The sequence below is a fragment of the Chlamydotis macqueenii genome, chromosome 16 (assembly GCF_036417535.1).
Source record: "Chlamydotis macqueenii isolate bChlMac1 chromosome 16, bChlMac1.mat, whole genome shotgun sequence".
Classification (NCBI taxonomy): domain Eukaryota; kingdom Metazoa; phylum Chordata; class Aves; order Otidiformes; family Otididae; genus Chlamydotis; species Chlamydotis macqueenii.
The window spans coordinates 15,156,637-15,168,989 of NC_141571.1; the positions used below are offsets into that span (position 1 = coordinate 15,156,637).

A 12,353-nucleotide genomic window follows, 5' to 3' on the forward strand; every position below is an offset into this window, starting at 1 on the left:
AGGAAGACAGCTTCTGGTGTTGACTCAGCGCAGCGCTGAGGCAGCGCATCGGCAGGCACAATCAAATTATTTGTTCCAAATCTTGTCTTAAATGCGGTTTCCAATAAAAGAGGTGTTTCTAATGGTGGGAAAGGGGAAGCCGAATGGCAGTGCCTGGGGAAGTAGTTTCAATATTCCACTAGTGCTGGTAAAGCAAAAGGAAAAACTGACTAGCAGCACTTCTCAGTGTCCGAAAGGAGAGGAATGCCAGGATTGAAGAGGCGCGGGGGCTGCGGATGTTGGCAGCGGCCAGCTGGTCCGGCTGCCGCTCCCAGAGCGGTGTGCGCAAAGTAAAGGTACCCGAGCTGAGCGAGGGGGATGTCTGGAGACCGGGCTGCCCACGGTTCCCCCGTACTGGCCATCTGGAGAGGTGAGTAGAGATGAGTTTCTCCTTTCCGTCTTGGTCCCTACAAGCAGTAGGTCTTTTGGTCTCACATTAATATTGCCCGTCCCAGCAGGTGGAAGCAAGCCTGCTCCGTCTCCCGAGATGCCAAGCTGCAGGGTTCTGCTTTGGATGGTTATTGGCACCCCGGGTTCTTCCCTCTCCCGCTAGAATTCAGAAGCAGTCTAGGGGTGTTGCAAGCTTAGCTCCTATGGATGGAGAAAAAATGATTCTCTTGTGTGAAAATGGGTAATGGCAAGTGTCTGCACTGTGTAATGAGTATCTCGGATGTGTTTAAATTTCAGCTTGAGGTTGTCTTTGATTTAGTAGTGTCAGGCTTCATTCTTCAAAACAGACTTCACAGTCTAGGGCTCTTTTACCTCATTTATTGGTAAGCATCCCTATCCATTTTGTTCATAGCTAAGAAGAAAAGGTCCTTGTTTGCTGAGGAAAGGGGTGTTGAATGTTCTTTCCTAGGTAGCTAAGAAGAAAAAAGTTACCTGGATCTCTTTGTTCTTTGAGGCTCATTCCCTTTTCTGATTTATTCAGTTACGTTAAGCTGCTGCTTGTTAAGTCGGAAAGCCCTCGTTGCGGGATAATTTGGGTACCGTTTGCAGAGGCCTCTATATGGGGGACTAACACAGACCTTCTGGCAGTGCAGCAGCTGATTTAAGAGAGTCCATCCTAGAAGTTCAGTGTCCGTGTCTTCCTCCTGAATTGTGCAAGGTACTCGTTTGGTCTTGCTTGCAAGCAGCATTGCGTTTCAGCAATGTGCAAGCAACATTTTTGTGAGTAACCATTGAATCACCCTTTAAATTCAGTGAGTACTTGGGGCAGTATGCTTCACAGATTGAATATACTCTGTTACTCCTGTATCATACAGGATTATTTAATTTATGTTATGTTATGTTATGTTACAAAGAAGCACATTGCAGTCACTGAAACTTTGCTTTTAAAACAATTAACAGCTCGTTTACACTTGGTAGTATAATAAATAAGAAAAGATTAGAAAATTCTTTACGAAACAATTGATTCTTTTCCAGATGCTGGTGGGGTGCTGCTGAGAGTCTTTGAATTTGAGCACGCTACAGATTAAAATAAAGAGGAGTGTTTGGAGTAATCTTATTAATGGTATTCTAACATCCTGGAAATAGCAACTGAAGCACGAGATTCTTAATGTCTGCCATAAAGAGTGTATCTTCTTCATCCGAGAAATAATGACCAAACAGGATTTGCAAAAGAATGCAAACGAAGTTGAGACGCTAGATTGAGAATGTGATTAAGCTCTCGGTTTCTACAGGGAGGTGTCCGTCAAGCACAAAGCTTGATGAGGACCATCTTGTCATGCTAGTTTCAGTTTATTAATTTGAATTCTCTGTTTAGCGTAAAACACATCTTTCTCATCCTGTTTGCGCTGTTCAGGATGTCAGTCTGTCATTCCTTCTGTGAAACATTCATACATATGTTTTCCTCACCAAACCACAGTAACTTGGAACAGCAGTTCTCCAAAGTAAACTGAAGGATGGGGTTTCATAAATAATAACTTTCTTCATAACTGAGCCAAGAAGAATTTCGTCCACCGACTTGCCAAAATAACAGGTCTGCCTTTTATTTTAGCCTTTTTTTTTTTCTTGAATTTCTTAGGTTTTCTGAAGAAATATCTTGCTGTTTGTTAGTCTTAATATCAAAGATGCTTCTGAAGTGCAGAAATAGTCTTGTGCCTTGAGCGTGTTAATTTTCCTTAGGTTGCTGTTCCTTTAACATTGCTGGACAAAGTTTTTACAGGATTAGACATCCTGAGTGCCCGGGCTACAGGTATTTAAAACGCTCCCACCAAGAGGACAGTTATCTTCATGAGAAGAGCTGTTGAGCTAGCAAAATGTTACTGGTTTTGCCTCTTCGTATAATGGAAAACGCTGGCAGTTGGAGGGTGTCTTTTGAAGAATTTATTGATGGATTTATTAGTGTGTTAGTTCAAGCATAGTAGTGATTATTCAGAAATTTATTTCTAAGGAACTACTCCCACACATCTTCTGAGTGTTTGCGCCCTAAAGCTGCAAGTGAATTTTTGTGTGCCAATTGACTGCGAAATGAAGCTAATTATTTTCAAAACAGAACGGTCGTTTGTAAAGCTGCTACGGTTTGGGAACTTTTCGCTTCACTTTGGTTGCACGTAGTGAAATTGTTGTGTTCTGTAAGAAGAGCTTCAGGACTCCAGTAAGCCCAGAGTAGTGATCTTCACCGGAGGGGTGGACAGGACTTTGCTGTATCCTTCTGATTTTGCTGAGTTCCAAGTTCCTTTAATATTTTCCCGTCAAAACCTTTAATTACGCACAATTTTCCTCCCTCACGATGAGGAGACGTTCGAGTTCATCATTTTCCAGAGACACAATCTGATTTCAGTGCCCGCTGCAGGGAGTTGTGCTGCTGGCTCTCCGTGAGGACTGGAGGCAGCTGGTGTCGTACGCCTTTTCGTGTCCCTCTTTCTCTCTTGATTTCTAGAGAGCAAATCATGATTACAGGAGTTGTTGGCGAGCATGGATGCTTAACAGTTGGATCCTGTAGTGAGCTTGCATTTCAGAAGGCTTCGGAGGGAGGCAAGAAAGAAGTCTCTGTAGATGAGCTCTGAGCTGGTTTTGTGCAGGTGAGGTCTCTGGACCTGTCTGAGTACAGGTAGGTGAATGTGTAGATTATTTTATTCTTGCAAAAAAGCCTTTTTCTCAGCAAGCTACCGAGCTTCCTGTAGCTCTTTCACCTTTTCAATGCAAATCTTCAAGTCTTTCCTTGATTTTTAAAATTATTATTATTATTTTTTTTTTTTAAACAGTGAAAATTCCATTGTTTCTGTGGTGATATTTGGCAGGCACGTTAGTTGAAGTAGTGGAATAGAGGCCTTGCATGATGAGAAGAGGGAAAAATTGAACATGGTGTTTATAGTTAGTGTTTAAGGAACTCTTCAAGATTTTTGTTCTGCAAAACCTGTGTAATACTCCTGACTCTACGTGATGCTTTATAAGTAATCGGTTTACCTGTCCGGAAGAGCTGGTATTTGAGAGAAGAAAGATGACGGACCTGCAGGCTAGCACTGAAGGCTAATATTAATGAAGAATTAAAGAAGGAGCTTGGAAAGAATTGGGCTTTGCAGTCAGCGACGGAGGCTATTGGGTGTGGAGGATTCTGCCAACACGAAATGGAGACAGGGAAAGGGAAGGAGAGGCAGCGTGGGGCAGGAGAGAAGAGAATAAGGAGCGGGAAGAGAGCGAATGGGCAAAGAGAAGTGAGAGCAAGCTCTGAGAACAGAGAGCCTGAGTTTGGTGTAGTAAAGGTGGTATTTGAGACAGGCTGAAGAGCTGAGGGAGGCAGGTTAAACCAGAGGGCGGCTGTACTGGGAATACCTGTTGGGCGTTGGGGCACGCTGGTGGGCTGGGCTCTGCTTGCAGTGTAAGGCTGAAGGCAGGTGTTCAACTGTTCGTTACAGCCCTGAATGAAAACGAGAGCGGTTAAAACTTCAGTTGTCAGATTAGTGTCTGATGTCCTAAAAAAACACACACTCAAATTTTAATAATTTCCTACTGTTAGTTCATTATTTAGATCATTCTTTTATGCTCACTTTTTAAGGGGACAGATGTTTTGAACCAGACTGTTCAGCTAATTGGAAAGGTGTTGGCGTATTTTTGAGGGCAGGTAAGAGTAAATTACAAATTGCCTGCCACTTGGAAAATTAACTTAATTACTGCATTTTTCCACCTGCTTTTTGTGAAGTCGTAGTTACGGTGCAAAATTTCATTTGCTTCGATTGAGGGGGGTTTAGTGGTGTTTTTATTGGGGAGATATTTTGATACCTTAAGCAGCGGCAGTCGGTGACGCCAGGCTTTTTTCTGCAGCCAGGCCTGGAGGGGTTACAGCTGTGTGCTCTAATGCCACCCCCAGAATTCTTTCTTAGCACCGAAATCAGCTTAGCCGGTGTTCTGCATTCCTCTGGCTCAGGGAGTTGCCCCGCTCTCTGCACTGTCTTTGGTCCCCTCCTCATGTGCACAAAACGTCCGGTTTGCTCCGTGGAGGGAGCTGCCAGTGGCAGCAAAATGCAAAAGCGAGCAAGCGGAAAAACCCAGCGCACAACCCCCTGACCTCTGTGTCCGGATCCTGAATTTTGCAGAAACGCGGCAGCGAGAGCTCAGTGAATAATTCAGGTTCTCCCCATCGCCACAGTTACAGCCTAACAAAATTATTAGGACGCAGGAATAACTCTTGAGTTTTTGTTATTAAAGGGTTAGGTCAGGTTGTTTTCAAGTTTGGAAGTGAAAATCATCACTTTAAACCCAGACACTTACTCCCTGGCTACACCCTGGCTTTAAAATGGTTCCACCCTGACCCAGCTTTAGCTCAGAGCTCAGTGTCTGTTTCCTTTCCCCACCCTGCATTCCATTTTCCCCAGGCTCCAAAGCCGCCCTCCTCCTCTTCCTCCTCCCTATGGTAACAGCCCTGATTCTGTTAAGCTGCTTTAACTCCAGAGATCAGAGGCACTTCCCCTCTCTTGAGTGCCCTGCTCGCTCTGTTATTTGTTCCTCGTGCCAGGGTTACGCTGGGCTCATCTCTACAGAGATCTCAACTTAAAAAAAAAAAAAAAAATTACCCTTTTTGGTTTCTTTACTGAAATTACAAGTGAGAAATCAAGAAAGTTTTAGAATTGTAACATAAAAGTTCTGATCCTTCTTGTGATCATCACCATTCAAGGCTTTCACTTTCCGATTTGAAGTGCTGCTTTTGCGTTAAATCATGGTGGGCATTCGTTCTTTAGACGCGGTGTCTAGGAATCGAGCGCAAAGATCTCCTTGGTTCTGTTGATCTCAGGTTTATTGTTTTGTACGTTTCTCACAGGCTTTTGTTTCAAAAGGTTCTCGAGGATTTTCAAGGGCTGTAACTCAGCATCCTGTCGTTTCACGAGTACTAGTGTTTGTATTTTGGGTGGTGCTGGGCTGTTGTGTTTCTGTCCCTTCGTGTCTGCGCGTGTTCACCTGCAGATGTGCGGGCAGAGACCATCTCTGTGCTGAGGAGCAGCAGAGTAGCATCAGTCCTTTTGGTGTGAGCTGTGAGACTTGGAAAAAGAGGTTAAGCTCACAGTCGACCTTAATATTTTTAAAGTGATAGTCTGTTTGAAAATAGTCTACTCTATTTTGAGGAAAAAACAGTGTGGCTTAAGGTACTTCTACACTTCACTTAAGTTAGCTTACAGGCTTTTAACATCAAGGTGGGTTTTAATGATCACAGATGTTGTGGTTACATGTCTGTGTTTGCCTGATAGTTTCCCGAGTTGTGAAATTGGGGTTTATTTTAAATGCTGTGCACACTTATTACATCCATGTGTATACTGTTATGTCCATGAAATAGTGCTAATCAAAACCGATATAGCTCATGGCTTCGCTTCTCTCTGTAAATATTACAGGATGCTTAACGAATCCAGAGTTGTGAAATGCTTTTGAAGAATTCCTGCTAGAAAGGAGGGAGTATCTGAAATACACACTGCAAGGATATTTTTAGCAGCTGGTAAAAGATTGTCATTTTTCTACCAGCCCTGATGCTCTTTTTTTTTTCCTTTATTCCCGAGAAAAAACACGAGGAAATGAAGGCTTTTTTTTCCTTGTGAGTTTAAAAATTAATTATGTGTTTTGCATGTAAGGAGATCGAGCCAAATTTCCGAAGTTTATACAAGAAACATCATCCCTGAAATTTTAGACTAAATCTACTGCTATGCAGATCTGTAGAGATACTTGACACAAATAGGTGGAAGAACCTTAAGTCTTTGATTTCACCTAAGTTGGTTTTTTTTGGTTGTTGTTTTGTTTTGTTTTGTTTTGTTTTTTTTCAGAAGCATTCGGTTCAGGTCATAATTTGACAGAGCCCTTGAAAGAAAAGCTTGGTTTAAGTGGTTCCCACTTTCCCTTGGTACTTAATTGCACCCCCACGCTCTGCTGCAGTTGTTCCGGTGAAAACATCTGTGCAACCCTTAGTGAACCAGATTGGGGAACTGATCTGGGTTTAAAAATAACTTTTTTTAATAAACCAGTTTATTTTTAACGTATTGGTTCCTGTCTCAGGTTCACCTCACAGCTGTACACACGAGAGTCCTGGTACAACTGAGGGAGGAGCAGGGGAGGATGCAGGAATGAGCGTTTGGGGTGGGAGAGGCTACTGATGCTGGGAGCTCTTCCCTCACCCCTTTCTGCCTGTCATGTTGTAAACAAAACAAAACAAAAAATTACATTTGCCACCACAGTAAAGTTTCCCAGCTGTGTGCAAGAGATCCTAAACAGCTGCCCCAGAAAGCACGGTGCCTGCCGCCGTCACAGGTACCTTGCAGGGCCCATGCTGTTTTACTTTGTTCATTAACATCTTGGGCGGTGGGATGGAGTGAGCCCTGGGAGGAATGGTTTGCTGGAGGGCAGTGGCGCCAGAAAAGGCGTGAATTCAGCGAAGACAAGCGTGCAGTCCTGCGTGTGGGACAGAATAACCTCGCGCATCGGTATGGGTTGGCAGCCAAGGAGCGAGAAAGCAGCTTTGCAGGAAATGCGTTCTGGTGAGTGGCGAGGTGGAGAGGGGTCTGCGTGCCCTCGCGGCAGCGAAGCCTGGCTGCCTGCTCAGGTCCCGTACGAAGAGTGTACCTAGCGCCTTGAGGGAAATAAGACCCCCTTTGGAGTACAAGGTCCAGTGTGGAGATCTCTAGGACAAGAAAGGCTTTGACAAGTTTGAGCAAGCCCAGCCAAGGCCATCGAGATGTTGTGTATGAGGAGAGGCTGAGACAGCTTGGTTTAACCTTGAGGAGAAGGGAGGTGGATGGATCCAGTTGGAGATGTCCCTGCTCCTTGCAGGGAGGCTGGATTAGATGACCTTTAAGGATCCCTTTCTAGGCTGTTCTGTGATTCCATGGATTGTCCAGAGCCAGATGTGCATGGAGAAAGGATGAGAGGTAATGGACACAAGTTACACGAAGGGAAATTCTCATGTAGTAAATTGAGGAAATTCTTCACAGAGTGGTCGAGTGATGGAGAAGGGCCTGGAGAAGTTGTGGTTTCTCTCTCCCTGTAGATATTCATAACTTGGTTGTACAAGCCCCTGAGCAATGAGATCTAGCTCTAACAGTAGCCCTGAAGTCACATTCAACCTAATTTATTCTGCGATTCTTAGAAATGGATCCAGGGAATACAGCAGTAACGCTGTCACAAATCGGGACAGCTCCTCGCTCACTGTCTTTGGTGACACCACTTATGAAAAAATTTCAGCTGCTGTTGTTTTCAAACTGGGCTTTCCTTGATGCTTGATTTCTGTTTCTGACACCGCGACTCCTGTACAGTCGAGTGCGCTTTATAAATAAGAGCGGGATATAAGATTAAGCAGTGTTTCTTTAATTAGCTCCAGATAGTTGTGGGATCTTGCTGTCACCCATAGCTTTGGCAAGTGTCCACAGCATGCAGGCAGCCAGAGACCCTGGCTGGGTTTAGTTGACAGGGTCACTGGTGTTGGGTTAAGGGATGCTGGTGAAACCGGTGGGACAACAGCGTTCGTTCTGCTGAAGCACGTAAAGGCTTAAGTTCTGCCAGAGCAGGTCGTGGAGCTGTGCGATGGGGTGAGCTCTGCGGAAGGGGTAGGGATGCTTTTTGTGACAGGAGGTGGCTTGAATTGCCATTGTCTTCGGAGGCTGAGGGGACTTGTAAAGAGTTCAGTCCAGGTGTTGAGCAGTGGTAACCTCCCGTTCAGAAAGGTGTGCTTGGAGGGATCACGGAATCAGCGACTGGTTTGGGTGGGAAGGGACCTTCAAAGCCCCTCCAGTCCAGCGTCCCTGAGAGGAGCAGGGACGTCTCCAACCAGATCAGGTTGCTCAGAGCCCCAGCTGACCTGGCCTGGAATGTTTCCAGGGATGGCTTGTGCTGTGTGAAAATACGCTGAATTCAAGGAGGGGGTCGAGGAGAGGTGGGAAGGGCTCCTAAAAGCTTCCTGAACTTTGCCAGGGTGATGGAGAAGACTTACAGAGACCGGATAAAGCTCTGGCGGTGAATGGTAAGCTGAATACCGTTGCGCTCTGTCCGAGGACTGCCGAGTGTGCTGGCTGACTTCCCCCGCCGCGCCGGCGGCTGGGTGGCTTTGATTAGGGAGGCAGTCGCTTGACGACGCGTGTCACGCGACCTCATCATCCTGGAAACGCAGGAGACCGAGGGAGAAACATGACTGCTTTGTGTTTCTGCCAAACAGAAGGGACTTTGAAGAGAAGATGACAAGGCTTCTCGGATCTCCTCTTACCTTGGGACTGTCGTGAAAAGAGCAATATTGAGGAATAGCGACCTGGCAAAGCGTTGCCTTTGGCTCCCAGGGAAGAGCTTGCTTCTGCTTTGGATTTTCCAGCAGCGGATGTGATCTTGGGTGGTTTTTATTCCCACCTTTCTCTGCTCTCACTGGTTTAGTCCTCCAGCTGCGCGTTTCCAGAAGACATTCAACTATGTACATGACAGCGCAGGGATAAAAGCTGAAAGAGGAAAAAGTATTTAAAAAAAAAAAAACAAACAACCAAATTATGAAAGGGAATTGGAAGCATTGGGAGTCTGGGAAACAAAAGAGAACACCACCGGGGGTTTCTGAGAAGGTAAAGCAGCATACCAGCAAGAACCGAGTGGTGCGAGAGAGGCAGGCGCTGAGGAGGTGGCTTGGTAACGGCTGTAACGGAAAAGTGACTGAAGCAGGGAGAAGAAATACAAGGAAAAAAAACGTTTTGTGTATTAAAGTAATTAATTAAGGTGTTCAGATTGATTATTTAAAATGGAGAAGGCTTTCCTTGATTTTTCTGAGCTGACGGGTGTGTTTTTTCAGTTGTTTGACTGGGTTTAATGCTTTTCACCGTCAGTTTTCCCCTGGATCTTGGAAAACAATTCATCGCATTAACGTTTCAGCCGGATGCTCTTAGTAAGTTGCATCACCTTTATTTCTGCCGTACCTGTTCCAAGGGGCTGCCAGATGTCTGCAGTACTTTGTGATATTTTTGTTTTGTTTTGTTTTCTTTCCTTTCCTTTTGACTAGTACAACTTAATGTTGTAAAAAAAGAGAGGGAGCCACAAATGTGTGTGACACCGACTTTCTCACCAGTGATGACCTCGATGCTGGTACGCTGATACCTTTGGCTTTGGTTTTCTCGTACCTGGCTGTGTGACAGGAGCCCAGTTCGTATGACTTTCAAGTATTCCCCCCCCCGCCTTTTTTTTTAATTTAATGGTAGCAGTGGTATGCCTGCTGATAAATGGGATTTCTGAGCGGGATTTGGGCTTTGCGTTGCGTAGCAAAGCCGCCCTCTGTGCGTTCGGGATGTTGCGTGCTCGTGTTCCGCTGGCGCGAGCGTCGTTCCCGTTCGGAGCTCTGCGAAAGCCTGCCTGGTCCGCGTGGCGGGGGACGAAGCGAGCTCAGCTGGGCTCTGTGGCCTCCGGGAGAAGGTGCTTGTAATCGGGCTTCCTAAATTCCTTTTACATTAGGCTCTCATGTGTAGATAAGAACTTTACCAGTTAAGTGTTGCTTTCAGAGTTCGAGATGCATGGAAATACCGTTGCCAAAAATGTAAAAAAAAACAAACCAAAAACCAAACCAAACCAAACCAAAAACCAAAAAGGCCCTGTGTTTTATTTGAAAATAAAAAAATAGTAATAAAAAATACTCATCCAAGTCAACAAACTACTGAAGCTTTTCTAAAGCTCCTGTGTTTTGGAAAGCAGGCTGGTGTAGTAGAATAACTGCAAAGTAATTATTTGCTAAAGAGACTAATGAGCTCAGTTTTTTCGAGCAGCATTAATCCTGCCGTGTTTAGCTTGCCGCCCCGGCCGGGATATCCTGCGAGCGGTGCCTGGAAGCCGCGCAGTGGCAGGGACCGTCTCAGCGGCGTGAAAAATGAGATGTGGAGGAGCTGGATGGAGCTCTCGGGCTGCTGCCTGACCCGCTGCCTTGAATAATTGCAAAAGAGAAGCTCGTTTACTACAGCTTGGTTTACGTCCTGCTGCAGCCCTGTAGTAAACAGTTTAGATTACTGGGCGGTGACGGATACTCTTGATTCATAGAATTCTTGGGCTAAATCTTGTTGAAAGAGGCTGTATTCTAGAGAAAAGAGAGAAGTGGTTTTGGAGATGCTGTGAGGAGGAACCTCGTGTGTTTTTGGGTTTTGGTGTGCTGAGAATGTTTTAGTACTTCTGTGACTAAGTGGATATTTATTTTGCCTTAATATGTATTTGATTAGGTGACATCAGCTATAAATACTGGAAGCTCTAAAGCCTCTCTTTCGCTGTCTGTCTCTGTTCTTGGCTTTTGAGGAACATTTAATGTCTTGTTGTGGTTGCAATTAATCTGCGTGTGTTTTAGCAATTAGTGTTTATGTGCAGCAGGCAGCAACAGACTCTGGCGACTGTCAGTCAGCATCTGTAACTGGCTCTGGAAAGGGACGGGAGAAAACCCAAGGTGGTTTGTTGCCTGCCCGGTGATTTGGCAGCACCCTTCTGCTGACAAACACCCTTTCTGGCCCGCGTTCTTCGCCGTGACCTGCCGTGAGGGTGGCGAGGAGCAGAGGACTAGCGCTATCATCACGCCTTTGATTTGGTGAGGCTGTCTGTGACACGACCAGTTTAATGGGCTAGGATTTACTTTCTCTGCCACCTTTTGTACCAGCTGCTGGTTTTTAAACTCTTGTAACTTCCCTTTCTGCGGAATATGTTTGGTTTTTTTAAAATGAACTTCATTATCATCTAAAAAAATGTACATACTTGTTAGCTGCGCGCTCAGTAACAGAGGGATGGCAAAATATGTAAAAATTCAAAGCAGTTGAGTTTTTCTGCTTGGCTAAGATTTAATAAAACTGATAATACGAGACTGTACAGGCAAAACACAGGCAGAGGAGGGAAGATGGTTTGATTTAAAGAGAGAGCATCTCTGATAGTTTCCGTAGCTGCTGCTGTGTCTGTGGCCCCCAGCCTTGGGGATTCCTTACATCGCCGGGGTGTAGGAGCCCTCTGCTAGTGATTGTTTTCCTGATTGTTTGCTTTGAGGCTTTTTGTTTTTTAACGGAAGTGGAAAAAGTTAACAGCGAGAGGTACTGGCAGTACGGTACAGCTTAGCGAAGCCCATCTGAACCTGTTAGGGAGCCTGATGTGCTCTGGGCTGGGACTGGGAAGCTCTGATCCTGGCTCCGCAGGCTGGGCTCCTTGAGCAAGTCACCCCGTCTTTCTCCAGCACTTACTGCCTGTGAAGTGGGGATAAAAATACGGATCTTCCGTGAGCAGCTTTCCAGGTTACAGAAGGTAGGCACTGCGCCCGTGTCCTCGTTAGCGTTTTTAATAAGGCTGTGCAGATTGGTGCCGTGCCCTGGTTGGAAGTTGTTGAACGCTACAGCTGCGTGCGGGTGTGCCGCACTCCTCCTCCTCCCTCTTCGTAAGGAAACCTGTACGGGAATGGGTTCGTTGCAGTGGTGTGTAGGGGCAGCACTGAATTCCTTGCCCTGGGAAGTGCCAGGGGAGTTTGTAAAGTGTTCATTTTGTCCGTGTAACACCACCATTGGTGTTACGGTAACAGCTGCCTCTTGCGTTAAGTAATTTTAAACGCACGTTGGACTAGGAGGCAATAAAATGTGCAGTGCCCTGTTTGCTGGGTGCTCGGCCGGGGTTTGAGCCCGTCAGCCGTGTGCCGCTGCTGCGGATTCTGGGCTGGGGCGCTGCGGTGAGTTTGAAACGCTTCGAAAATGGGGTAACTTGGTAGAGGATGTATTGCTTTGTGTGAAGAGTAGAGAGAAGGATGAGTCACTTTCCTTGACATAAGAAATACACAGGTTATCGAAGACTACAGAGAGTCAGAGTTCAAACAGAGAGGCTCTAACTAGACCTCCCAAACCCACAAAAATAAATGCTGTTTTGGCAGGGAG

General features: G+C 45.6%; 1 protein-coding gene across 12 annotated transcripts in view; it reads left to right on the top strand.

Annotated features, from left to right (window-relative positions):
* ZBTB46 (zinc finger and BTB domain containing 46) overlaps positions 1–12,353 on the top strand; it is a 57,251-nt gene that overhangs the window by 20,641 nt on the left and 24,257 nt on the right. The window lies entirely within an intron of this gene.